Raw genomic sequence first — 25,783 nt, forward strand, 5'->3', positions numbered from 1 at the left:
GCTGGTGGCTTGTTTATTTTGTACTTGGTATTTTGCACCTATTAACCCAGTTAGTCCTCATCATAGTTGTGAGAGAGAGAGCGTTCTCATCCCCATTTTACAGATGAGGAAACTGAAGCACAAGCGTTAAGCAGTTTATCCGAGGTATCCTAACTACAAGTCAGGTGCAGGCAGCCTGGCTGCAGAGCCCCTGCTCTGTCTGCCGCACTACCTGACTTCCCAGGAGTGTGTATGGTGAGAGTCAAAGTGGATTCTTCCACACAGACCAACCAATTACAATGTCTGAAGCAGTCAGGCAACTTCCAGCCGGGCTCCAGGAGAGAATGAACCATCAGGCCTCTCTAAATCCATGTCTCCATTTTGAATCTTCAATGAGAGATGAGACACTAAGTAGCTAGTTTTGGTGGAGGGGCTGATTTTATGCGCCTGTGTGTGCTTGCGGCTGGCGGGGGGTGGGGGGTGGGGGGGAGGTGTGCCTGTGTGTGTATGTGTACCTAACTAAGGTAAACTGATAATTTGAATGCTTACATCTGTTATTTTAATTGCATATGTGAGCCCCCACACGGATATACAAACACACCCTGTTCCAGAACAATGACTTAGTGAAGAACTGGATTTCCACTCTGTCAGACAAATTGAGGAAAGCGCTCAAGTAGGGCATTTCTGATTGATTTTTCCGTTGCTGGAATTTTATTTTCCTTTACAACGTAGACTCCTTCTGTGGAGATTTCATAAATAAAGGTCTTTGTTGTTGTGTGTTGTGCGTTATTCTTTAAATTTTTGTAATTTACTTAAATTGTAAATTTTAATTTTCAGTTGAAAATAAAAATTACATATGTTTATGACGTTCAACACGAGGTTTCATATACGTATACATTGTGGAATGACAAAATCCAGCTAATTAACATACTCATTTCCTCACATACATATTTTATTGTGATGAGAACATGCTTATGATCTACACTTACAGCATTTGCAAGTATACGATGCTTAGTTATTAACTGTAGTTGTCATGCCGTTCAATAGATCTCTAGAACTATGCCCATCTGAAATTTTGGTACTTTGCACCTATTAACCCAGTTAGTCCTCATCATAGTTGTGAGAGAGATTGCGTTCTCATCCCCATTTTATAGATGAGGAAACTGAAGCACAAGCGTTAAGCAGTTTATCCGAGGTAACCTAGCTACAAGTCCGTGCAGGCAGCCTGGCTGCAGAGCCCCTGCTCTGGCCGCTGCACTACCTGACTTCCCTGGAGTGTGTATGGTGAGAGTCAAAGTGGATTCTTCCACACAGACCAACCAATTACAATGTCTGAAGCAGTCAGGCAACTTCCAACCGGGCTCCAGAGAGAATGAACCATCAGGCCTCTCTAAATCCATGTCTCCATTTTGAATCTTCAATGAGAGATGAGACACTAAGTAGCTAGTTTTGGTGAGGGCTGATTTTATGCGCCTGTGTGTGCTTGCGGTGGCGGGGGGTGGGGGGTGGGGGGGAGGTGTGCCTGTGTGTGTATGTGTACCTAACTAAGGTAAACTGATAATTTGAATGCTTACCTTACCGTTAATTTAATTTGCATATATGAGCCCCCACACACTATAAAACACACCCTGTTCCAGAACAATGACTTAGTGAAGAACTGGATTTCCACTCTGTCAGACAAATTGAGGAAAGCGCTCAAGTAGGGCATTTCTGATTGATTTTACCATTGCTGGAATTTTATTTTCCTTTACAACGTAGACTCCTTCTGTGGAGATTTCATAAATAAAGGTCTTTGTTGTTGTTGTTGTTGTGCGTTATTTCTTTAAATTTTTGTAATTTACTTAAATTGTAAATTTTAATTTTCAGTTGAAAGTAAAAATTACATATGTTTATGGCGTTCAACATGAGGTTTCATATGCGTATACATTGTGGAATGACAAAATCCAGCCAATTAGCATACTCATTTCCTCACATACATATTTTATTGTGATGAGAACGTGATTACGATCTACACTTACAGCAATTTTCAAGTATACGATGCTTAGTTTTTAACTGTAGTTGTCACGCCGTTCAATAGATCTCTAGAACTATGCCCATCTGAAGTTCTGTATTATTCGACTAATGTCTCCCCAATCCCCCCGGCCCCTGCCTCGGTTAGCCACCATTCTGCTCTCTACAACCACGAGTTCAACTTTTTTAGATTCCACGTAGAAGTGAGATCATGCGGCATTTGTCTTTCCGTGCTTGCTCTTTACAACTTTAGTACGCATTTATTCATCTTTCCAGACAGGGTCTCACTCTGTCACCCAGGCTGGAGTACAGTGACACAAACACGGCTCACCACGGCCTCCACCTCCACCTCCCGCGGTCAAGAGATCCTCCCACTTCAGCCTCCTGAGTAGCTAATACCACAGGCGTCCAACACCACACCTGGCTCATTGTTGTATTGATGGGGTTTCACCATGTTGCCCAGGTTGATCCCGAACTCCTGGGCTCAAGTGCTCCACCTGTCTTGGCATCCCAAGGAACTGGGATTAGAGGCATGAGCCACCGTGCCCGGCCTCTGCTTCATTTCACGCAGTACAACATCCTCTAGGCTCATTCGTGTTGCAGATGACACGTTTCCCTTCTTTTTCTTTTTGTAATAGCATTCTATTGGGTATGTGTGTCTTCTTTTTTTGACACAGCTTCCCTCACGTCACCCGGGCCGGAGTCCAGTGGCATGATGTTGGCTCACTACAACCTCTGGCTCCCAGGTGCAAGCTGATCTGGGCACAGTGGTTTTCAGAGCCACTGCAGGATGCATCTGCAACATCTTCTCATCTCTTCTTAAAGCAAGCCGTACCTTCGTGAACAGCTGATTTATTTGCGGGACTGTCCTTGTAACCTTTACATCAAACATCCGTGACTCTTCATTCCTCCACCCAAGCTTCACCGTGAATTTGATGTTTGCTTTTGTTGCACTTTTGGCGGAATTCGTCTTGCTCTGATAGGAGTCCTTTTCAGTGGGTGTGTCATCCTTCTTAGTGCCTCAGAGTGGATCTGCTTCACAAAGGTTATAACCAGTTGGTATAAGCTTGTTTTAGTGCAAAACAATTGAAATCCATGCAGAGTTTTTTCACAGTGTCCATGTTCCGTCAAGTTTTTGAAGACCCCCTGTGTTGAACGTTGGCCCGGTCCTCGGAGAGAAGCGGATGCTGTCCGCTTCCTGTGCTCAATTGCCCACAGTGGAGGAGTGCACAGAGCAGGGAAAGGCAACCCCAGAGAGGTCCCGCCCTCCAGCACGCAGCAGTCTGCTGGCCCACTCCTGGCTGCCTGGTGTGCTGTGTGGGCCAGAGCAAGTTGACCAACCTCCCTGAAGCTCAGTTGACTCCTATGTAGCCCAGAACCAGTAGCCGTGATAGGACTGCTTGGCAGGGACAGTTAACTGACTCAGGAAAAGCAACCTGGCCCCAAGGGTAGCTGGAACCAGGAGTTCCAGTTGATTCCATCAGCAGACCCTCTGAGGCGTTCCCAAGGTGCAGCGTGGTGGAAGATTAATTAGGTTTAGTGTGATTGGATTGAAGTGCCAATCTAATCAGGGGAAGTCCCACCCACTCTGCCCTGTGCCTATATAAAGGCGAGGCGCGTCGGCCGCGGCACTCATTGAAGCCGCCGAGTCGGGAGAGCAGCAGAGCCAGGCCGGTGCTCCAGAAGGCAGCAAGATGTTGAGAGCCACAGCTCCCTGCTGGTTCCCACCCGGATATCCAGAAGCTAAGAAGGTGGCCGAGGAGCTGGCCCTCGAGGCTCCAGAGCTCCCACTGCCCTCTCATCAGCCTGCCCGGAACTTCGGGCTCTGGGTGCCCCAGATGTACAACCAGGCCTCAGCGCTTGTGGGGATCCAGGCGGAGCCTCAGAATAGCGGTCCGGCGGTGGCCCCAGAGTGGCCCGAGACGGTGACGGAGGCGTGGTACTTCCTGCGCAGAGGGGATCGGCCTGCCGGCTGCCAGCCGCCCCAAGGCTGACAGAGAGCCCCCCCGCAGTCGGCATCTCAGCCCCCAGGGAGAGGAAGAGGATCGCCCACTTTCCCCCCTTGCTTGGCCACAGGTCCCACAGATGCCAAGAGAACCCTGGCGGCCAGCAGCCGCCAACGCTCCAATGGCTCCGAGGTCGGCAGACAGCCATGGAAGACGCGCAACAGGTCAGGGATGGCACACAAGACCTCCACCACCAACAGCTCCAAGCGAATCGCCCGTCGTCCATCCTTACGGAGTTGGAAGAACCCATCATCCTCCGAAAGTCTGGGTGCCGAGTCCCCAGCGTCCTCCGCCGAGGCTATCTCCAACTGCTCACCAAAGAGTGTCTCCAGTTCTGCGCCTCCGAGCAGGAGGCAAAGGAGAAGGCGCTCAACGAGAAGGTGGCCTACGACCGCAGCCCCAATAGGAACGTCTACCTGAATGTGGTCCTCAACACCCTCAAGAGACTGAAGGGCCTCACCCCCAGCTCCATGCCCGCCTCAGCCGGGCCGCTCTGTACAGCCGCCTCCAGGACTTCCTGCTCACTCGCGAGCAGCTCAAGGAGAACGGCTACCCCTTCCCGCACCCGGAGCGCCCGGAGGCGCCCTGGTCTTCACTGCCCAGGGGAAGGGGCCCGGCGACTCCTCTCGCAGGGTCTGCTGCCGTTGTGGCACCGAGTACCTGGTGTCCTCTTCGGGCCGCTGTGTACGCGACCAGGTGTGTTATTACCACTGGGGGCGGGTCCGCTCCAGCCAAGTGGCTGGAGGCCGGCTTACCCAGTACACCTGCTGTGCAGCTGCTCCTGGCTCCGTGGGCTGCCAGGTGGCAAAGCAGCACGTGCGGGACGGCCGCAAGGAGAGCCTGGATGGCTTCGTGAAGACCTTCAAGAAAGAGTTTTCCGGAGACGCTTATCCAGGAATCTACGCCTTGGACTGTGAGATGTGCTACACCACGCACGGCCTAGAGCTGACCCGTGTCACCGTGGTGGACGCCGACATGCGGTGGTGTACGACACCTTCGTCAAGCCCGACAACGAGATCGTGGACTACAACACCAGGTTTTCCGGCGTGACCGAGGCCGACGTCGCCCAGACCAGCATCACGTTGCCGAAAGTCCAAGCCATCCTGCTGAGCTTTTTCAGCGCCCAAACCATCCTCATCGGGCACAGCCTGGAGAGCGACCTGCTGGCCCTGAAGCTGATCCACAGCACCGTGGTGGACACGGCGGTGCTCTTCCCGCACTACCTGGGTCTCCCCTACAAGCGCTCCCTAAGGAATCTCTCGGCCGACTACCTAGGACAGATCATCCAGGACAGCCAGGACGGGCACGACTCCGGCCAGGACGCAAACGCCTGCCTGCAGCTGGTGATGTGGAAGGTCCGAGAGCGCGCCGGGATCCAGCGAAGCCACCCGTCCGCCTCTCCCGCCGCCCTGGCCTGTCCTCAGCCGCAGGCCTCTGCCACAACTTCCACAAGAACGGAAGAAAAAGTGGTCAAGGTGGATTCTTCCACACAGACCAACTGTGGAACTGCCATCGCTCCCGAGAGCTAACCCTGTCCACCGGGGGGCAAACCGACAAAAACCGGAGCAGCCGGTTGTGCAGGAGAGGGCGAAAAGCCAAGACGAACCCCCCCCCGACTCCCAGTCCCCCGGAGTCCCTGCCGCGGCCCCTCGCGACTGTCCCCATCCCTCTGCCCCTCCCAGACCTCCATCCTTCCGCCAATCGCCTCTCCGAGCCCCGAGCCCCGACTCCCAGGCCCCGGAGTCCCTGCCGCGGTCCCTGGCGCCTGTCCCCATCCCTCTGCCCCTCCCAGACCTCTGTCCTTCCGCCGCTAGCCTCCCTCAGCCCACCTGGACTTCCGTGGTCTCTGAGAACAAAGCCAGCCCCCTGGCCCGCCAGCCTCCTGCCAGTCTTCCCTCCTGGGCCTCTTCCTCTTCTGTGGGGCTTTCTCAACCTCTCCTCCCCCACCCGAGTTTTCCCCCACCCCCGGGGGCAGGCAGAGAAGCAATGTCTCTATGAATTTCTTTCTTAAATATCAAAGAACTTCAAAACAACGGAATGGCACTGGCCTCTCACTGTGCCCTTACCTGTTTTTCTCTAGAGGCACCACGCTGGGGTGGGTGAAGCACTCGGGCTCTGGAATTACACATCTGGGTTCCAATTCAACTTCCACCACCTACTGGCTTTGTCCTATTGGACAAAGGACGTCTTGGTGCTTCTACGTTTTTATCTTTAGAGTGTGATCATAACCTCACGGTGAGGAATGAATGAAGCAACACATGGCAAGCCTTGAAACAATCGCACATAGTAGGTATTCCATTCATGTTAACTATCTTTCCTTCTTATAATAGCTTATAATGGGAATTCGTGAACACTGTGTCCTTAATCCTTGGAACAACCCAAAGGCTAGGTAAATAAAGCTGAATTTCATACCTAAAGAAGCCATGCGTCTTCACCTTCGCCAAATGCTCCTGACTGTGAGGAGCGCTGGTGGCTTGTTTATTTTGTACTTGGTACTTTGCACCTATTAACCCAGTTAGTCCTCATCATAGTTGTGAGAGAGAGAGCGTTCTCATCCCCATTTTACAGATGAGGAAACTGAAGCACAAGCGTTAAGCAGTTTATCCGAGGTATCCTAGCTACAAGTCAGTGCAGGCAGCCTGGCTGCAGAGCCCCTGCTCTGGCCGCTGCACTACCTGACTTCCCTGGAGTGTGTATGGTGAGAGTCAAAGTGGATTCTTCCACACAAACCAACCAATTACAATGTCTGAAGCAGTCAGGCAACTTCCAACCGGGCTCCAGGAGAGAATGAACCATCAGGCCTCTCTAATCCATGTCTCCATTTTGAATCTTCAGTGAGAGATGTGACACTAAGTAGCTAGTTTTGGTGGAGGGGCTGATTTTATGCGCCTGTGTGTGCTTGCGGCGGCTGGCGGGGGGTGGGGGGTGGGGGGGAGGTGTGCCTGTGTGTGTATGTGTACCTAACTAAGGTAAACTGATAATTTGAATGCTTACATTACTCGTTATTTAATTTGCATATATGAGCCCCCACACACGGATATACAAACACACCCTGTTCCAGAACAATGACTTAGTGAAGAACTGGATTTCCACTCTGTCAGACAAATTGAGGAAAGCGCTCAAGTAGGGCATTTCTGATTGATTTTTCCGTTGCTGGAATTTTATTTTCCTTTACAACGTAGACTCCTTCTGTGGAGATTTCATAAATAAAGGTCTTTGTTGTTGTTGTTGTTGTGCGTTATTTCTTTAAATTTTTGTAATTTACTTAAATTGTAAATTTTAATTTTCAGTTGAAAATAAAAATTACATATATTTATGACGTTCAACACGAGGTTTCATATACGTATACATTGTGGAATGACAAAATCCAGCTAATTAACATACTCATTTCCTCACATACATTTTATTGTGATGAGACATGTTTATGATCTACACTTACAGCAATTTGCAAGTATACGATGCTTAGTTATTAACTGTAGTTGTCATGCCGTTCAATAGATCTCTAGAACTATGCCCATCTGAAATTTTGGTACTTTGCACCTATTAACCCAGTTAGTCCTCATCATAGTTGTGAGAGAGATTGCGTTCTCATCCCCATTTTATAGATGAGGAAACTGAAGCACAAGCGTTAAGCAGTTTATCCGAGGTAACCTAGCTACAAGTCCGGTGCAGGCAGCCTGGCTGCAGAGCCCCTGCTCTGGCCGCTGCACTACCTGACTTCCCTGGAGTGTGTATGGTGAGAGTCAAAGTGGATTCTTCCACACAGACCAACCAATTACAATGTCTGAAGCAGTCAGGCAACTTCCAACCGGGCTCCAGAGAGAATGAACCATCAGGCCTCTCTAAATCCATGTCTCCATTTTGAATCTTCAATGAGAGATGAGACACTAAGTAGCTAGTTTTGTGGAGGGGCTGATTTTATGCGCCTGTGTGTGCTTGCGGTGGGCGGGGGGTGGGGGGTGGGGGGGAGGTGTGCCTGGTGTGTATGTGTACCTAACTAAGGTAAACTGATAATTTGAATGCTTACCTTACCGTTAATTTAATTTGCATATATGAGCCCCCACACACGGATATAAAACCCACCCTGTTCCAGAACAATGACTTAGTGAAGAACTGGATTTCCACTCTGTCAGACAAATTGAGGAAAGCGCTCAAGTAGGGCATTTCTGATTGATTTGACCGTTGCTGGAATTTTATTTTCCTTTACAACGTAGACTCCTTCTGTGGAGATTTCATAAATAAAGGTCATTTTTGTTGTTGTTGTTGTGCGTTATTTCTTTAAATTTTTGTAAATTACTTAAATTGTAAATTTTAATTTTCAGTTGAAAATAAAAATTACATATGTTTATGACGTTCAACACGAGGTTTCATATACGTATACATTGTGGAATGACAAAATCCAGCTAATTACATACTCATTTCCTCACATACATATTTTATTGTGATGAGAACATGTTTATGATCTACACTTACAGCAATTTGCAAGTATACGATGCTTAGTTATTAACTGTAGTTGTCATGCCGTTCATAGATCTCTAGAACTATGCCCATCTGAAATTTTGGTACTTGTCACCTATTAACCCGTTAGTTCCTCATCATAGTTTGAGAGAGATTGCGTCTCATCCCCTTTATAGATGAGGAACTGAAGCACAAGCGTAAGCAGTTTATCCGAGTAACCTAGCTACAAGTCCGGTGCAGGCGCCTGGCTGCAGAGCCCCTGCTCTGGCCGCTGCACTACCTGACTTCCCTGGAGTGTGTATGGTGAGAGTCAAAGTGGATTCTTCCACACAGACCAACCAATTACAATGTCTGAAGCAGTCAGGCAACTTCCAACCGGGCTCCAGAGAGAATGAACCATCAGGCCTCTCTAAATCCATGTCTCCATTTTGAATCTTCAATGAGAGATGAGACACTAAGTAGCTAGTTTTGGTGGAGGGGCTGATTTTATGCGCCTGTGTGTGCTTGCGGCTGGCGGGGGGTGGGGGGTGGGGGGGAGGTGTGCCTGTGTGTGTATGTGTACCTAATTAAGGTAAACTGATAATTTGAATGCTTACATTACCGTTAATTTAATTTGCATATATGAGCCCCCACACACGGATATACAAACACACCCTGTTCCAGAACAATGAATTAGTGAAGAACTGGATTTCCACTCTGTCAGACAAATTGAGGAAAGCGCTCAAGTAGGGCATTTCTGATTGATTTGACCGTTGCTGGAATTTTATTTTCCTTTACAACGTAGACTCCTTCTGTGGAGATTTCATAAATAAAGGTCTTTGTTGTTGTTGTTGTTGTGCGTTATTTCTTTAAATTTTTGTAATTTACTTAAATTGTAAATTTTAATTTTCAGTTGAAAATAAAAATTACATATGTTTATGACGTTCAACACGAGGTTTCATATACGTATACATTGTGGAATGACAAAATCCAGCTAATTAACATACTCATTTCCTCACATACATATTTTATTGTGATGAGAACATGTTTATGATCTACACTTACAGCAATTTGCAAGTATACGATGCTTAGTTATTAACTGTAGTTGCCATGCCGTTCAATAGATCTCTAGAACTATGCCCATCTGAAATTTTGGTACTTTGCACCTATTAACCCAGTTAGTCCTCATGATAGTTGTGAGAGAGATTGCGTTCTCATCCCCATTTTATAGATGAGGAAACTGAAACACCAGCGTTAAGCAGTTTATCCGAGGTAACCTAGCTACAAGTCCGGTGCAGGCAGCCTGGCTGCAGAGCCCCTGCTCTGGCCGCTGCACTACCTTACTTCCCTGGAGTGTGTATGGTGAGAGTCAAAGTGGATTCTTCCACACAGGCCAACCAATTACAATGTCTGAAGCAGTCAGGCAACTTCCAACCGGGCTCCAGAGAGAATGAACCATCAGGCCTCTCTAAATCCATGTCTCCATTTTGAATCTTCAATGAGAGATGAGACACTAAGTAGCTAGTTTTGGTGGAGGGGCTGATTTTATGCGCTGTGTGTGCTTGCGGTGGGCGGGGGGTGGGGGGTGGGGGGGAGGTGTGCCTGTGTGTGTATGTGTACCTAACTAAGGTAAACTGATAATTTGAATGCTTACCTTACCGTTAATTTAATTTGCATATATGAGCCCCCACACACGGATATACAAACACACCCTGTTCCGGAACAATGACTTAGTGAAGAACTGGATTTCCACTCTGTCAGACAAATTGAGGAAAGCGCTCAAGTAGGGCATTTCTGATTGATTTGACCGTTGCTGGAATTTTATTTTCCTTTACAACGTAGACTCCTTCTGTGGAGATTTCATAAATAAAGGTCTTTGTTGTTGTTGTTGTTGTGCGTTATTTCTTTAAATTTTTGTAATTTACTTAAATTGTAAATTTTAATTTTCAGTTGAAAATAAAAATTACATATGTTTATGGCGTTCAACATGAGGTTTCATATACGTATACATTGTGGAATGACAAAATCCAGCTAATTAGCATACTCATTTCCTCACATACGTATTTTATTGTGATGAGAACGTGATTACGATCTACACTTACAGCAATTTTCAAGTACACGATGCTTAGTTATTAACTGTAGTTGTCATGCCGTTCAATAGATCTCTAGAACTATGCCCATCTGAAGTTCTGTATTATTCGACTAATGTCTCCCCAATCCCTCCCCGGCCCCTGCCTCGGTTAGCCACCATTCTGCTCTCTACAACCACGAGTTCAACTTTTTTAGATTCCACGTAGAAGTGAGATCATGCGGCATTTGTCTTTCCGTGCTTGCTCTTTACAACTTTAGTACGCATTTATTCATCTTTCCAGACAGGGTCTCACTCTGTCACCCAGGCTGGAGTACAGTGACACAAACACGGCTCACCACGGCCTCCACCTCCACCTCCCGCGGTCAAGAGATCCTCCCACTTCAGCCTCCTGAGTAGCTAATACCACAGGCGTCCAACACCACACCTGGCTCATTGTTGTATTGATGGGTTTCACCATGTTGCCCAGGTTGATCCCGAACTCCTGGGCTCAAGTGCTCCACCTGTCTTGGCATCCCAAGGAACTGGGATTAGAGGCATGAGCCACCGTGCCCGGCCTCTGCTTCATTTCACGCAGTACAACATCCTCCAGGCTCATTCGTGTTGCAGATGACGCGTTTCCCTTCTTTTTCTTTTTGTAATAGCATTCTATTGGGTATGTGTGTCTTCTTTTTTTGACACAGCTTCCCTCACGTCACCCGGGCCGGAGTCCAGTGGCATGATGTTGGCTCACTACAACCTCTGGCTCCCAGGTGCAAGCTGATCTGGGCACAGTGGTTTTCAGAGCCACTGCAGGATGCATCTGCAATATCTTCTCATCTCTTCTTAAAACAAGCCGTACCTCCCTGCCGCGGCCCCTCCCGACTGTCCCCATCCCGGTGTCCCTCCCAGACTTCTGTCCTTCCGCCAGTCGCCTCCCCGAGCCCCGAGCCCCCACACCAAGGCCCCCGAGTCCCTGCCGCGGTCCCTAGCCCCTGTCCCCATCCCTCTGCCCCTCCCAGACCTCTGTCCTTCCACCCCTAGCCTCCCTCAGCCCACCTGGACTTCCGTGGTCTCTGAGAACAAAGCCAGACCCCTGGCCCGCCAGCCTCCTGCAAGTCTTCCCTCCTGGGCCTCTTCCTCTTCTGTGGGGCTTTCTCAACCTCCCCTCCCCCACCCGAGTTTTCCCCCACCCCCGGGGGCAGGCACAGAATCAATGTCTCTATGAATTTCCATCTTAAATATCAAAGAAATTCAAAACAACGGAAAGGCACTTGCCTCTCACTGTGCGCTTACCTGTTTTTCTCTAGAGGCACCACGCTGGGGTGGGTGAAGCACTTGGGCTCTGGAATTACACATCTGGGTTCCAATTCGTCTTCCACCACCTACTGGCTTTGTCCTATTGGACAAAGGACGTCTTGGTGCTTCTACGTTTTTATCTTTAGAGTGTGATCATAACCTCACGGTGAGGAATGAATGAAGCAACACATGGCAAGCCTTGAAACAATCGCACATAGTAGGTATTCCATTCATGTTAACTATCTTTCCTTCTTATAATAGCTTATAATGGGAATTCGTGAACACTGTGTCCTTAATCCTTGGAACAACCCAAGGCTAGGTAAATAAAGCTGAATTTTATACCTAAAGAAGCCATGCGTCTTCACCTGCGCCAATGCTCCTGACTGTGAGGAGCGCTGGTGGCTTGTTTATTTTGTACTTGGTATTTTGCACCTATTAACCCAGTTAGTCCTCATCATAGTTGTGAGAGAGAGAGCGTTCTCATCCCCATTTTACAGATGAGGAAACTGAAGCACAAGCGTTAAGCAGTTTATCCGAGGTATCCTAGCTACAAGTCCGGTGCAGGCAGCCTGGCTGCAGAGCCCCTGCTCTGTCTGCTGCACTACCTGACTTCCCAGGAGTGTGTATGGTGAGAGTCAAAGTGGATTCCTCCACACAGACCAACCAATTACAATGTCTGAAGCAGTCAGGCAACTTCCAACCGGGCTCCAGGAGAGAATGAACCATCAGGCCTCTCTAAATCCATGTCTCCATTGTGAATCTTCAATGAGAGATGAGAGACTAAGTAGCTAGTTTTGGTGGAGGGGCTGATTTTTTGTGTCTGTGTGTGTATGCGGTGGGCGGGGTTGGGGGTGGGTGGGGCGGTGTGCCTGTGTGTATGTGTATCTAACTAAAGTAAGCTGATAATTTGAATGCTGACATTACCGTTAATTTAATTTGCATATGTGAGCCCCCACACACGTATATACAAACACACCCTGTTCCAGAACAATGACTTAGTGAAGAACTGGATTTCCACTCTGTCAGACAAATTGAGGAAAGCGCTCAAGTAGGGCATTTCTGATTGATTTGACCGTTGCTGGAATTTTATTTCCTTTACAACGTAGACCCCTTCTGTGGAGATTTCATAAATAAAGGTCTTTTTGTTGTTGTGCGTTATTTGTTTAAATTTTCGTCATTGACTTAAATTGTAAATTTTAATTTTCAGTTGAAAATAAAAATTACATATGTTTATGGCGTTCGACATGAGGTTTCATATACGTATACATTGTGGAATGACAAAATCCAGCCAATTAGCATACTCATTTCCTCACATACATATTTTATTGTGATGAGAACGTGTTTACGATCTACACTTACAGCAATTTTCAAGTATACGATGCTTAGATTTTAACTGTAGTTGTCACGCCGTTCAATAGATCTCTAGAACTATGCCCATCTGAAGTTCTGTATTATTCGACTAATGTCTCCCCAATCCCTCCCCGGCCCCTGCCTCGGTTAGCCACCATTCTGCTCTCTACAACCACGAGTTCAACTTTTTTAGATTCCACGTAGAAGTGAGATCATGCGGCATTTGTCTTTCCGTGCTTGCTCTTTACAACTTTAGTACGCATTTATTCATCTTCCAGGCAGGGTCTCACTCTGTCACCCAGGCTGGAGTACAGTGACACAAACACGGCTCACCACGGCCTCCACCTCCACCTCCCGCGGTCAAGAGATCCTCCCACTTCAGCCTCCTGAGTAGCTAATACCACAGGCGTCCAACACCACACCTGGCTCATTGTTGTATTGATGGGGTTTCACCATGTTGCCCAGGTTGATCCCGAACTCCTGGGCTCAAGTGCTCCACCTGTCTTGGCATCCCAAGGAACTGGGATTAGAGGCATGAGCCACCGTGCCCGGCCTCTGCTTCATTTCACGCAGTACAACATCCTCTAGGCTCATTCGTCTTGCAGATGACACGTTTCCCTTCTTTTTCTTTTTGTAATAGCATTCTATTGGGTGTGTGTCTTCTTTTTTGACACAGCTTCCCTCACGTCACCGGGCCGGAGTCCAGTGGCATGATGTTGGCTCACTACAACCTCTGGCTCCCAGGTGCAAGCTGATCTGGGCACAGTGGTTTTCAGAGCCACTGCAGGATGCATCTGCAACATCTTCTCATCTCTTCTTAAAGCAAGCCGTACCTTCGTGAACAGCTGATTTATTTGCGGGACTGTCCTTGTAACCTTTACATCAAACATCCGTGAACTCTTCATTCCTCCACCCAAGCTTCACCGTGAATTTGATGTTTGCTTTTGTTGCACTTTTGGCGGAATTCGTCTTGCTCTGATAGGAGTCCTTTTCAGTGGGTGTGTCATCCTTCTTAGTGCCTCAGAGTGGATCTGCTTCACAAAGGTTATAACCAGTTGGTATAAGCTTGTTTTAGTGCAAAACAATTGAAATCCATGCAGAGTTTTTTCACAGTGTCCATGTTCCGTCAAGTTTTTGAAGACCCCCTGTGTTGAACGTTGGCCCGGTCCTCCGAGACAGCGGATGCTGTCCGCTTCCTGTGCTCAAATTGCCCACAGTGGAGGAGTGCACAGAGCAGGGAAAGGCAACCCCAGAGAGGTCCCGCCCTCCAGCACGCAGCAGTCTGCTGGCCCACTCCTGGCTGCCTGGTGTGCTGTGTGGGCCAGAGCAAGTTGACCAACCTCCCTGAAGCTCAGTTGACTCCTATGTAGCCCAGAACCAGTAGCCGTGATAGGACTGCTTGGCAGGGACAGTTAACTGACTCAGGAAAAGCAACCTGGCCCCAAGGGTAGCTGGAACCAGGAGTTCCAGTTGATTCCATCAGCAGACCCTCTGAGGCGTTCCCAAGGTGCAGCGTGGTGGAAGATTAATTAGGTTTAGTGTGATTGGATTGAAGTGCCAATCTAATCAAGGGGAAGTCCCACCCACTCTGCCCTGTGCCTATATAAGGCGAGGCGCGTCGGCCGCGGCACTCATTGAAGCCGCCGAGTCGGGAGAGCAGCAGAGCCAGGCCGGTGCTCCAGAAGGCAGCAAGATGTTGAGAGCCACAGCTCCCTGCTGGTTCCCACCCGGATATCCAGAAGCTAAGAAGGTGGCCGAGGAGCTGGCCCTCGAGGCTCCAGAGCTCCCACTGCCCTCTCATCAGCCTGCCCGGAACTTCGGGCTCTGGGTGCCCCAGATGTACAACCAGGCCTCAGCGCTTGTGGGGATCCAGGCGGAGCCTCAGAATAGCGGTCCGGCGGTGGCCCCAGAGTGGCCCGAGACGGTGACGGAGGCGTGGTACTTCCCTGCGCAGAGGGGATCGGCCTGCCGGCTGCCAGCCGCCCCAAGGCTGACAGAGAGCCCCCCCGCAGTCGGCATCTCAGCCCCCAGGGAGAGGAAGAGGATCGCCCACTTTCCCAGCCCTTGCTTGGCCACAGGTCCCACAGATGCCAAGAGAACCCTGGCGGCCAGCAGCCGCCAACGCTCCAATGGCTCCGAGGTCGGCAGACAGCCATGGAAGACGCGCAACAGGTCAGGGATGGCACACAAGACCTCCACCACCAACAGCTCCAAGCGAATCGCCCGTCGTCCATCCTTACGGAGTTGGAAGAAACCCATCATCCTCCGAAAGTCTGGGTGCCGAGTCCCCAGCGTCCTCCGCCGAGGCTATCTCCAACTGCTCACCAAAGAGTGTCTCCAGTTCTGCGCCTCCGAGCAGGAGGCAAAGGAGAAGGCGCTCAACGAGGAGAAGGTGGCCTACGACCGCAGCCCCAATAGGAACGTCTACCTGAATGTGGTCCTCAACACCCTCAAGAGACTGAAGGGCCTCACCCCCAGCTCCATGCCCGGCCTCAGCCGGGCCGCTCTGTACAGCCGCCTCCAGGACTTCCTGCTCACTCGCGAGCAGCTCAAGGAGAACGGCTACCCCTTCCCGCACCCGGAGCGGCCCGGAGGCGCCCTGGTCTTCACTGCCCAGGGAAGGGGCCCGGCGACTCCTCTCGCAGGGTCTGCTGCCGTTGTGGCACCGAGTACCTGGTGTCCTCTTCGGGCCGCTGTGTACGCGACCAGGTGTGTTATTACCACTGGGGGCGGGTCCGCTCCAGCCAAGTGGCTGGAGGCCGGCTTACCCAGTACACCTGCTGTGCAGCTGCTCCTGGCTCCGTGGGCTGCCAGGTGGCAAAGCAGCACGTGCGGGACGGCCGCAAGGAGAGCCTGGATGGCTTCGTGAAGACCTTCAAGAAAGAGTTTTCCGGAGACGCTTATCCAGGAATCTACGCCTTGGACTGTGAGATGTGCTACACCACGCACGGCCTAGAGCTGACCGTGTCACCGTGGTGGACGCCGACATGCGGGTGGTGTACGACACCTTCGTCAAGCCCGACAACGAGATCGTGGACTACAACACCAGTTTTCCGGCGTGACCGAGGCCGACGTCGCCCAGACCAGCATCACGTTGCCGAAAGTCCAAGCCATCCTGCTGAGCTTTTTCAGCGCCCAAACCATCCTCATCGGGCACAGCCTGGAGAGCGACCTGCTGGCCCTGAAGCTGATCCACAGCACCGTGGTGGACACGGCGGTGCTCTTCCCGCACTACCTGGGTCTCCCCTACAAGCGCTCCCTAAGGAATCTCTCGGCCGACTACCTAGGACAGATCATCCAGGACAGCCAGGACGGGCACGACTCCGGCCAGGACGCAAACGCCTGCCTGCAGCTGGTGATGTGGAAGGTCCGAGAGCGCGCCGGGATCCAGCGAAGCCACCCGTCCGCCTCTCCCGCCGCCCTGGCCTGTCCTCAGCCGCAGGCCTCTGCCACAACTTCCACAAGAACGGAAGAAAAAGTGGTCAAGGTGGATTCTTCCACACAGACCAACTGTGGAACTGCCATCGCTCCCGAGAGCTAACCCTGTCCACGGGGGGCAAACCGACAAAAACCGGAGCAGCCGGTTGTGCAGGAGAGGGCGAAAAGCCAAGACGAACCCCGACCCCCGACTCCCAGTCCCCCGGAGTCCCTGCCGCGGCCCCTCGCGACTGTCCCCATCCCTCTGCCCCTCCCAGACCTCCATCCTTCCGCCAATCGCCTCTCCGAGCCCCGAGCCCCGACTCCCAGGCCCCGGAGTCCCTGCCGCGGTCCCTGGCGCCTGTCCCCATCCCTCTGCCCCTCCCAGACCTCTGTCCTTCCGCCGCTAGCCTCCCTCAGCCCACCTGGACTTCCGTGGTCTCTGAGAACAAAGCCAGCCCCCTGGCCCGCCAGCCTCCTGCCAGTCTTCCCTCCTGGGCTCTTCCTCTTCTGTGGGGCTTTCTCAACCTCTCCTCCCCCACCCGAGTTTTCCCCCACCCCCGGGGGCAGGCAGAGAAGCAATGTCTCTATGAATTTCTTTCTTAAATATCAAAGAACTTCAAAACAACGGAATGGCACTGGCCTCTCACTGTGCCCTTACCTGTTTTTCTCTAGAGGCACCACGCTGGGGTGGGTGAAGCACTCGGGCTCTGGAATTACACATCTGGGTTCCAATTCAACTTCCACCACCTACTGGCTTTGTCCTATTGGACAAAGGACGTCTTGGTGCTTCTACGTTTTTATCTTTAGAGTGTGATCATAACCTCACGGTGAGGAATGAATGAAGCAACACATGGCAAGCCTTGAAACAATCGCACATAGTAGGTATTCCATTCATGTTAACTATCTTTCCTTCTTATAATAGCTTATAATGGGAATTCGTGAACACTGTGTCCTTAATCCTTGGAACAACCCAAAGGCTAGGTAAATAAAGCTGAATTTCATACCTAAAGAAGCCATGCGTCTTCACCTTCGCCAAATGCTCCTGACTGTGAGGAGCGCTGGTGGCTTGTTTATTTTGTACTTGGTACTTTGCACCTATTAACCCAGTTAGTCCTCATCATAGTTGTGAGAGAGAGAGCGTTCTCATCCCCATTTTACAGATGAGGAAACTGAAGCACAAGCGTTAAGCAGTTTATCCGAGGTATCCTAGCTACAAGTCAGGTGCAGGCAGCCTGGCTGCAGAGCCCCTGCTCTGGCCGCTGCACTACCTGACTTCCCTGGAGTGTGTATGGTGAGAGTCAAAGTGGATTCTTCCACACAGACCAACCAATTACAATGTCTGAAGCAGTCAGGCAACTTCCAACCGGGCTCCAGGAGAGAATGAACCATCAGGCCTCTCTAAATCCATGTCTCCATTTTGAATCTTCAATGAGAGATGAGACACTAAGTAGCTAGTTTTGGTGGAGGGGCTGATTTTATGCGCCTGTGTGTGCTTGCGGCTGGCGGGGGGTGGGGGGTGGGGGGAGGTGTGCCTGTGTGTGTATGTGTACCTAACTAAGGTAAACTGATAATTTGAATGCTTACATTTCTGTTATTTTAATTTGCATATGTGAGCCCCCACACACGGATATACAAACACACCCTGTTCCAGAACAATGACTTAGTGAAGAACTGGATTTCCACTCTGTCAGACAAATTGAGGAAAGCGCTCAAGTAGGGCATTTCTGATTGATTTGACCGTTGCTGGAATTTTATTTTCCTTTACAACGTAGACTCCTTCTGTGGAGATTTCATAAATAAAGGTCTTTGTTGTTGTTGTTGTTGTTGTGCGTTATTTCTTTAAATTTTTGTAATTTACTTAAATTGTAAATTTTAATTTTCAGTTGAAAATAAAATTACATATGTTTATGACGTTCAACACGAGGTTTCATATACGTATACATTGTGGAATGACAAAATCCAGCTAATTAACATACTCATTTCCTCACATACATATTTTATTGTGATGAGAACATGCTTATGATCTACACTTACAGCAATTTGCAAGTATACGATGCTTAGTTATTAACTGTAGTTGTCATGCCGTTCAATAGATCTCTAGAACTATGCCCATCTGAAATTTTGGTACTTTGCACCTATTAACCCAGTTAGTCCTCATCATAGTTGTGAGAGAGATTGCGTTCTCATCCCCATTTTATAGATGAGGAAACTGAAGCACAAGCGTTAAGCAGTTTATGCGAGGTAACCTAGCTACAAGTCCGGTGCAGGCAGCCTGGCTGCAGAGCCCCTGCTCTGGCCGCTGCACTACCTGACTTCCCTGGAGTGTGTATGGTGAGAGTCAAAGTGGATTCCTCCACACAGACCAACCAATTACAATGTCTGAAGCAGTCAGGCAACTTCCAACCGGGCTCCAGAGAGAATGAACCATCAGGCCTCTCTAAATCCATGTCTCCATTTTGAATCTTCAATGAGAGATGAGACACTAAGTAGCTAGTTTTGGTGGAGGGGCTGATTTTATGCGCCTGTGTGTGCTTGCGGTGGGCGGGGGGTGGGGGGGGTGGGGGGAGGTGTGCCTGTGTGTGTATGTGTACCTAACTAAGGTAAACTGATAATTTGAATGCTTACCTTACCGTTAATTTAATTTGCATATATGAGCCCCCACACACGGATATACAAACACACCTGTTCCAGAACAATGACTTAGTGAAGAACTGGATTTCCACTCTGTCAGACAAATGAGGAAAGCGCTCAAGTAGGGCATTCTGATTGATTTTACCATTGCTGGAATTTTATTTTCCTTTACAACGTAGACTCCTTCTGTGGAGATTTCATAAATAAAGGTCTTTGTTGTTGTTGTTGTTGTGCGTTATTTCTTTAAATTTTTGTAATTTACTTAAATTGTAAATTTTAATTTTCAGTTGAAAGTAAAAATTACATATGTTTATGGCGTTCAACATGAGGTTTCATATACGTATACATTGTGGAATGACAAAATCCAGCCAATTAGCATACTCATTTCCTCACATACATATTTTATTGTGATGAGAACGTGATTACGATCTACACTTACTGCAATTTTCAAGTATACGATGCTTAGTTTTTAATGTAGTTGTCACGCCGTTCAATAGATCTCTAGAACTATGCCCATCTGAAGTTCTGTATTATTCGACTAATGTCTCCCCAATCCCTCCCCGGCCCCTGCCTCGGTTAGCCACCATTCTGCTCTCTACAACCACGAGTTCAACTTTTTTAGATTCCACGTAGAAGTGAGATCATGCGGCATTTGTCTTTCCGTGCTTGCTCTTTACAACTTTAGTACGCATTTATTCATCTTTCCAGACAGGGTCTCACTCTGTCACCCAGGCTGGAGTACAGTGACACAAACACGGCTCACCACGGCCTCCACCTCCACCTCCCGCGGTCAAGAGATCCTCCCACTTCAGCCTCCTGAGTAGCTAATACCACAGGCGTCCAACACCACACCTGGCTCATTGTTGTATTGATGGGGTTTCACCATGTTGCCCAGGTTGATCCCGAACTCCTGGGCTCAAGTGCTCCACCTGTCTTGGCATCCCAAGGAACTGGGATTAGAGGCATGAGCCACCGTGCCCGGCCTCTGCTTCATTTCACGCAGTACAACATCCTCTAGGCTCATTCGTGTTGCAGATGACACGTTTCCCTTCTTTTTCTTTTTGTAATAGCATTCTATTGGGTATGTGTGTGTCTTCTTTTTTGACACAGCTTCCCTCACGTCACCCGGGCCGGAGTCCAGTGGCATGATGTTGGCTCACTACAACCTCTGGCTCCCAGGTGCAAGCTGATCTGGGCACAGTGGTTTTCAGAGCCACTGCAGGATGCATCTGCAATATCTTCTCATCTCTTCTTAAAACAAGCCGTACCTCCCTGCCGCGGCCCCTCCCGACTGTCCCCATCCCGGTGTCCCTCCCAGACTTCTGTCCTTCCGCCAGTCGCCTCCCCGAGCCCCGAGCCCCCACACCAAGGCCCCCGAGTCCCTGCCGCGGTCCCTAGCCCCTGTCCCCATCCCTCTGCCCCTCCCAGACCTCTGTCCTTCCACCCCTAGCCTCCCTCAGCCCACCTGGACTTCCGTGGTCTCTGAGAACAAAGCCAGACCCCTGGCCCGCCAGCCTCCTGCAAGTCTTCCCTCCTGGGCCTCTTCCTCTTCTGTGGGGCTTTCTCAACCTCCCCTCCCCCACCCGAGTTTTCCCCCACCCCCGGGGCAGGCACAGAATCAATGTCTCTATGAATTTCCATCTTAAATATCAAAGAAATTCAAAACAACGGAAAGGCACTTGCCTCTCACTGTGCGCTTACCTGTTTTTCTCTAGAGGCACCACGCTGGGGTGGGTGAAGCACTTGGGCTCTGGAATTACACATCTGGGTTCCAATTCATCTTCCACCACCTACTGGCTTTGTCCTATTGGACAAAGGACGTCTTGGTGCTTCTACGTTTTTATCTTTAGAGTGTGATCATAACCTCACGGTGAGGAATGAATGAAGCAACACATGGCAAGCCTTGAAACAATCGCACGTAGTAGGTATTCCATTCATGTTAACTATCTTTCCTTCTTATAATAGCTTATAATGGGAATTCGTGAACACTGTGTCCTTAATCCTTGGAACAACCCAATGGCTAGGTAAATAAAGCTGAATTTTATACCTAAAGAAGCCATGCGTCTTCACCTGCGCCAATGCTCCTGACTGTGAGGAGCGCTGGTGGCTTGTTATTTTGTACTTGGTATTTTGCACCTATTAACCCAGTTAGTCCTCATCATAGTTGTGAGAGAGAGCGTTCTCATCCCCATTTTACAGATGAGGAAACTGAAGCACAAGCGTTAAGCAGTTTATCCGAGGTATCCTAGCTACAAGTCAGGTGCAGGCAGCCTGGCTGCAGAGCCCCTGCTCTCTGCTGCACTACCTGACTTCCCAGGAGTGTGTATGGTGAGAGTCAAAGTGGATTCCTCCACACAGACCAACAATTACAATGTCTGAAGCAGTCAGGCAACTTCCAACCGGGCTCCAGGAGAGAATGAACCATCAGGCCTCTCTAAATCCATGTCTCCATTGTGAATCTTCAATGAGAGATGAGAGACTAAGTAGCTAGTTTTGGTGGAGGGCTGATTTTTTGTGTCTGTGTGTGTATGCGGTGGCATTGGGGGTGGTGGGCGGTGTGCCTGTGTGTATGTGTATCTAACTAAAGTAAGCTGATAATTGAATGCTGACATTACCGTAATTTAATTTGCATATGTGAGCCCCCACACACGATATACAAACACACCCTGTTCCAGAACAATGACTTAGTGAAGAACTGGATTTCCACTCTGTCAGACAAATTGAGGAAAGCGCTCAAGTAGGGCATTTCTGATTGATTTGACCGTTGCTGGAATTTTATTTTCCTTTACAACGTAGACTCCTTCTGTGGAGATTTCATAAATAAAGGTCTTGTTGTTGTTGTTGTTTTTCGTTATTTCTTAATTTAAATTACTTAAATTGTATTTTAATTTTCAGTTGAAAATAAAATTACATAGTTTATGACGTTCAACACGAGGTTTCATATACGTATACATTGTGGAATGACAAAATCCAGCTAATTAACATACTCATTTCCTCACATACTATTTTATTGTGATGAGAACATGTTATGATCTACACTTACAGCAATTTTCAAGTATACGATGCTTAGTTATTAACTGTAGTTGTCATGCCGTTCAATAGATCTCTAGAACTATGCCCATCTGAAATTTTGGTACTTTGCACCATTAACCCAGTTAGTCCTCATCATAGTTGTGAGAGAGATTGCGTTCTCATCCCCATTTTATAGATGAGGAAACTGAAGCACAAGCGTTAAGCAGTTTATCCGAGGTAACCTAGCTACAAGTCCGTGCAGGCAGCCTGGCTGCAGAGCCCCTGCTCTGGCCGCTGCACTACCTGACTTCCCTGGAGTGTGTATGGTGAGAGTCAAAGTGGATTCTTCCACACAGACCAACCAATTACAATGTCTGAAGCAGTCAGGCAACTTCCAACCGGGCTCCAGAGAGAATGAACCATCAGGCCTCTCTAAATCCATGTCTCCATTTTGAATCTTCAATGAGAGATGAGACACTAAGTAGCTAGTTTTGGTGGAGGGGCTGATTTTATGCGCCTGTGTGTGCTTGCGGTTGGCGGGGGTGGGGGGGGGGGAGGAGGTGTGCCTGTGTGTGTATGTGTACCTAACTAAGGTAAACTGATAATTTGAATGCTTACCTTACCGTTAATTTAATTTGCATATATGAGCCCCCACACACGGATATACAAACACACCCTGTTCCAGAACAATGACTTAGTGAAGAACTGGATTTCCACTCTGTCAGAGAAATGAGGAAAGCGCTCAAGTAGGGCATTTCTGATTGATTTTCGTTGCTGGAATTTTATTTCCTTACAACGTAGACTCCTTGTGGAGATTTCATAAATAAGGTCTTTGTTGTTGTGTTGTTGTGCGTTATTTCTTTAAATTTTTGTAATTTACTTAAATTGTAAATTTTAATTTTCAGTTGAAAATAAAATTACAATGTTTATGACGTTCAACACGAGGTTTCATATACGTATACATTGTGGAATGACAAAATCCAGCTAATTAACATACTCATTTCCTCACATATATTTATTGTGATGAGAACATGCTTATGATCTACACTTACAGCAATTTGCAAGTATACGATGCTAGTATTAACTGTAGTTGTCATGCCGTTCAATAGATCTCTAGAACTATGCCCATCTGAAATTTTGGTACTTGCACCTATTAACCCAGTTAGTCCTCATCATAGTGTGAGAGAGATTGCGTTCTCATCCCCATTTTATAGATGAGGAAACTGAAGCACAAGCGTTAAGCAGTTTATCCGAGGTAACCTGCTACAAGTCCGGTGCAGGCAGCCTGGCTGCAGAGCCCCTGCTCTGGCCGCTGCACTACCTGACTTCCCTGGAGTGTGTATGGTGAGAGTCAAAGTGGATTCTTCCACACAGACCAACCAATTACAATGTCTGAAGCAGTCAGGCAACTTCCAACCGGGCTCCAGAGAGAATGAACCATCAGGCCTCTCTAAATCCATGTCTCATTTTGAATCTTCAATGAGAGATGAGACACTAAGTAGCTAGTTTTGGTGGAGGGGCTGATTTTATGCGCCTGTGTGTGCTTGCGGTGGCGGGGGGTGGGGGGGTGGGGGGGAGGGTTGCCTGTGTGTGTATGTGTACCTAACTAAGGTAAACTGATAATTTGAATGCTTACCTTACCGTTATTTAATTTGCATATATGAGCCCCCACACAGGATATACAAACACACCCTGTTCCAGAACAATGACTTAGTGAAGAACTGGATTTCCACTCTGTCAGACAATTGAGGAAAGCGCTCAAGTAGGGCATTTCTGATTGATTTTACCATTGCTGGAATTTTATTTCCTTTACAACGTAGACTCCTTCTGTGGAGATTTCATAAATAAAGGTCTTTGTTGTTGTTGTGTTGTGCGTTATTCTTTAATTTTTGTATTTACTTAAATTGTAAATTTTAATTTTCAGTTGAAAGTAAAAATTACATATGTTTATGGCGTTCAACATGAGGTTCATATCGTATACATTGTGGAATGACAAAATCCAGCCAATTAGCATACTCATTTCCTCACATACATATTTTATTGTGATGAGAACGTGATTACGATCTACACTTACAGCAATTTTCAAGTATACGATGCTTAGTTTTTAACTGTAGTTGTCACGCCGTTCAATAGATCTCTAGAACTATGCCCATCTGAAGTTCTGTATTATTCGACTAATGTCTCCCCAATCCCTCCCCGGCCCCTGCCTCGGTTAGCCACCATTCTGCTCTCTACAACCACGAGTTCAACTTTTTTAGATTCCACGTAGAAGTGAGATCATGCGGCATTTGTCTTTCCGTGCTTGCTCTTACAACTTTAGTACGCATTTATTCATCTTTCCAGACAGGGTCTCACTCTGTCACCCAGGCTGGAGTACAGTGACACAAACACGGCTCACCACGGCCTCCACCTCCACCTCCCGCGGTCAAGAGATCCTCCCACTTCAGCCTCCTGAGTAGCTAATACCACAGCGTCCAACACCACACCTGGCTCATTGTTGTATTGATGGGGTTTCACCATGTTGCCCAGGTTGATCCCGAACTCCTGGGCTCAAGTGCTCCACCTGTCTTGGCATCCCAAGGAACTGGGATTAGAGGCATGAGCCACCGTGCCCGGCCTCTGCTTCATTTCACGCAGTACAACATCCTCTAGCTCATTCGTCTTGCAGATGACACGTTTCCCTTCTTTTTCTTTTTGTAATAGCATTCTATTGGGTATGTGTGTCTTCTTTTTTGACACAGCTTCCCTCACGTCACCCGGGCCGGAGTCCAGTGGCATGATGTTGGCTCACTACAACCTCTGGCTCCCAGGTGCAAGCTGATCTGGGCACAGTGGTTTTCAGAGCCACTGCAGGATGCATCTGCAATATCTTCTCATCTCTTCTTAAAACAAGCCGTACCTCCCTGCCGCGGCCCCTCCCGACTGTCCCCATCCCGTGTCCCTCCCAGACTTCTGTCCTTCCGCCAGTCGCCTCCCCGAGCCCCGAGCCCCCACACCAAGGCCCCCGAGTCCCTGCCGCGGTCCCTAGCCCCTGTCCCCATCCCTCTGCCCCTCCCAGACCTCTGTCCTTCCACCCCTAGCCTCCCTCAGCCCACCTGGACTTCCGTGGTCTCTGAGAACAAAGCCAGACCGCTGGCCCGCCAGCCTCCTGCAAGTCTTCCCTCCTGGGCCTCTTCCTCTTCTGTGGGGCTTTCTCAACCTCCCCTCCCCCCCGAGTTTTCCCCCACCCCCGGGGGCAGGCACAGAATCAATGTCTCTATGAATTTCCATCTTAAATATCAAAGAAATTCAAAACAACGGAAAGGCACTTGCCTCTCACTGTGCGCTTACCTGTTTTTCTCTAGAGGCACCACGCTGGGGGGGGTGAAGCACTGGGCTCTGGAATGACACATCTGGGTTCCAATTCATCTTCCACCACCTACTGGCTTTGTCCTATTGGACAAAGGACGTCTTGGTGCTTCTACGTTTTTATCTTTAGAGTGTGATCATAACCTCACGGTGAGGAATGAATGAAGCAACACATGGCAAGCCTTGAAACAATCGCACATAGTAGGTATTCCATTCATGTTAA

The 25,783-nt window shown here is 48.8% G+C and overlaps 2 pseudogenes; both read left to right on the top strand.

The window, feature by feature from the left end:
* The first annotated feature begins 3,633 nt into the window (after nucleotides 1-3,633).
* On the top strand, nucleotides 3,634-5,809 carry LOC117079049 (annotated as a pseudogene).
* Nucleotides 5,810-14,792: 8,983 nt separating this feature from the next.
* On the top strand, nucleotides 14,793-16,976 carry LOC117079050 (annotated as a pseudogene).
* Nucleotides 16,977-25,783: the final 8,807 nt, after the last annotated feature.

This window comes from Trachypithecus francoisi, unplaced genomic scaffold (genome assembly GCF_009764315.1).
Source record: "Trachypithecus francoisi isolate TF-2019V2 unplaced genomic scaffold, Tfra_2.0 Lachesis_group7, whole genome shotgun sequence".
Lineage (NCBI taxonomy): Eukaryota > Metazoa > Chordata > Mammalia > Primates > Cercopithecidae > Trachypithecus > Trachypithecus francoisi.